This window comes from Tachyglossus aculeatus, chromosome 12 (genome assembly GCF_015852505.1).
Source record: "Tachyglossus aculeatus isolate mTacAcu1 chromosome 12, mTacAcu1.pri, whole genome shotgun sequence".
Taxonomy (NCBI): Eukaryota; Metazoa; Chordata; class Mammalia; order Monotremata; family Tachyglossidae; genus Tachyglossus; species Tachyglossus aculeatus.
The window spans coordinates 22,395,454-22,398,864 of record NC_052077.1 but is presented as its reverse complement, the minus strand read 5'-3'; positions in this window follow the sequence as shown (position 1 = coordinate 22,398,864).

Genomic DNA, 3,411 nt, shown 5'->3' with positions numbered 1-3,411 from the left:
AAATCCAGCTTTTACTCTGTACCCACCTGCAGCTGTGGCTGCCGAGATCGCAGCCGGGGTGGACCACATCCCGAAAGCATTGAACTGTCTCTGTCCTGACAACCCTCTCAGCCATGTTGCCAACGCGATCCACCCATCTCACTGAGCGACATGTCTTGCCCTGGTTTGCATCCACTTCAAGAAGATGTGGTTGAAGCCAATAATTGGAAAAGCGGCATGGCCTAGTGGGGAGAGCATGGCTTGGAAGTCAAAAGGACCTGGGTTCTAATCTCTGCCCTGCCAATTACCTGCTGTGTAACCTTGGGCAAATAACTTAACTTCTCTGTACCTCAGTTTCCTCAACTGTAAAATGGGGAGACCTGATCTCCCTCCTACTTAGACTGTGAGCCCAAGGAGAGACAGAGACTGTATCTGACCTAATTAACTTGTTCCTACTCTGGTGCTTAGTGTTTGACATATAGTACTATTACTCTATTTATTTATTTATTTTTCTTGTACATATCTATTCTATTTATTTCATTTTGTTAGTATGTTTGGTTTTGTTCTCTGTCTCCCCCTTTTAGACTGTGAGCCCACTGTTGGGTAGGGACTGTCTCTATATGTTGCCAACTTGTACTTCCCAAGAGCTTAGTACAGTGCTTTGCACACAGTAAGCACTCAATAAATACAATTGATTGATATAGTAAGTGTTTAATAAATAGCATTAAAAAATAAAAGCCAGGCTGGTTACATTGTTAACCAGATTAGCATTGAATACCGCTAGCTTAGTGCTTTGCGTATTAGAACATAATCAAAAAATGTTGTTGACTAGCTCACTTGCATGACTTGACCAGGAGAGTACTCCTGAATCATCCAGTGCCATGACCTCTTTGGGTAGAAGTTATTATTTGCTGTCTCTTAAATATTAAAGATTCCTGTAAAAGATAAATTTACCAAAGGGCAGCCCTCAACATAATAATAATAATAATAATTAATCATTATAGCACTTATAAAACACTATGTGCTGCGCATTGTACTAAGCGCTGGGGTGGATTCAAGCAAATCGGGTTGGACACAGTCCCTGTTCCACGTGGGGCTCACAGTCTCAATCCCCATTTTACAGTTGAGGTAGGTGGGGCACAGAGAAGTGCAGTGACTTGCCCAAGGCCACACAGTAGGCAAGTGACAGAGCAGGATTAATAATAATAATAATAATAATGTTGGCATTTGTTAAGCGCTTACTATGTGCAAAGCACTGTTCTAAGCGCTGGGGGGGATACAAAGTGATCAGGTTGTCCCATGTGGGGTTCACAGTCTTAATCCCCATTTTACAGATGAGGTAACTGAGGCTCAGAGAAGTTAAGTGACTTGCCCAAGGTCACACAGCAGACATGTGGCAGAGCCGGGATTCGAACCCATGACCTCTGACTCCAAAGCCTGTGCTCTTTCCACTGAGCCCCACTGCTTCTCTCTAGAAGAGAACCCATGACCTGACTCCCAGGCGTGTGCTCTATCCACTAGGCTATGCCACCTATACATCCTCCTTGTATCTGACCACTCATTTGGAGACCAAGTTCCCTGAGCTGCATCATCATCATCAATCGTATTTATTGAGCGCTTACTATGTGCAGAGCACTGTACTAAGCGCTTGGGAAGAACAAATTGGCAACATATAGAGACAGTCCCTACCCAACAGTGGGCTCACAGTCTAAAAGGGGGAGACAGAGAACAAAACCAAACATACTAACAAAATAAAATAGAATAGATATGTACAAATAAAATAGAGTAATAAATATGTACAAACATATATACAGGTGCTGTGGGGAAGGGAAGGAGGTAAGATGGGGGGGATGGAGAGGGGGACGAGGGGGAGAGGAAGGAAGGGGCTCAGTCTGGGAAGGCCTCCTGGAGGAGGTGAGCTCTCAGCAGGGCCTTGAAGGGAGGAAGAGAGCTAGCTTGGCGGATGGGCAGAGGGAGGGCATTCCAGGCCCGGGGGATGACGTGGGCCGGGGGTCGATGGTGGGACAGGCGAGAGCGAGGTACGGTGAGGAGATCAGCGGTGGAGGAGCGGAGGGTGCGGACTGGGCTGTAGAAGGAGAGAAGGGAGGTGAGGTAGGAGGGGGCGAGGTGATGGACAGCCTTGAAGCCCAGGGTGAGGAATTTCTGCCTGATGCGCAGATTGATTGGTAGCCACTGGAGATTTTTGAGGAGGGGAGTGATATGCCCAGAGCGTTTCTGGACAAAGATAATCCGGGCAGCAGCATGAAGTATGGATTGAAGTGGAGAGAGACACGAGAATGGGAGATCAGAGAGAAGGCTGATGCAGTAGTCCAGACGGGATAGGATGATAGCTGCAGGTGCAGTGCTATTCTGTCAGCCAATAGTATTTATTCAATCACATTTATTGAGCACCTACTGTGTGCAGGGCACTGTACCAAGCACTTGGAACGTACAATTCAGCAACAAGAAGAGATAATCCCTGCTCACAGTATAGAAGGGGGGAGACAGGCATCAAAACAAGTAAGCAGGCATCAGTATCGAATGACTACCATGGGCAGTTCCGCACCCTCCGCTCCTCTGCTGCTAATCTCCTCACTGTGCCTCATTCTCGCCTGTCCCGCCGTCGATCCCCAGCCCACATCCTCCCCCTGGCCTGGAATGCCCTCCCTCCCAACACCCGCCAAGCTAGCTCTCTTCCTCCCTTCAAAGTCCTACTGAGAGCTCACCTCCTCCAGGAGGCCTTCCCAGACTGAGCCCCCTCCTTCCTCTCCCTCTCCTCCCCCTCCCCAACCCCCCCGCCTTCCCTCCTTCCCCTCCCCACAGCACCTGTATACAGGTATATATGTTTGTATGTATTTATTACTCTATTTTATTTGTACATATTTATTCTATTTATTTTATTTTGTTAATATGTTTTGTTGTCTGTCTCCCTCTTCTAGACTGTGAGCCCGCTGTTGGGTAGGGGCCATCTCTACGTGTTGCCGACTTGTACTTCCCAAGTGATTAGTACAGTGCTCTGCACACAGTAAGCACTCAATAAATACGATTGAATGAAAGAATGAATGGCAGGGATTGTGACTACTAATTCTGCTATATTGTACTCTCCCAAGCACTTAGTACAGTACTCTGCACAAAGTGAACACTCAGTAAACACCAATGATGAAAAGAGGGTTCAGGCCCAGTGGATGGGATGTGTTTGGTATTCTTCTAGAGAGAGAAAATTTGGCCCTCCGAAATGTGTCTCTAGCCTGGGCGAGAGAAGGGAAACTGGATTTCAGTACATGACTCAAAAATCTCCAGTGGCTACCAATCAATCTGCGCATCAGGCAGAAACTCCTCACCCTGGGCTTCAAGGCTGTCCATCACCTCGCCCCCTCCTACCTCACCTCCCTTCTCTCCTTCTCCAGCCCAGCCCGCACCCTCCGCTCCTCC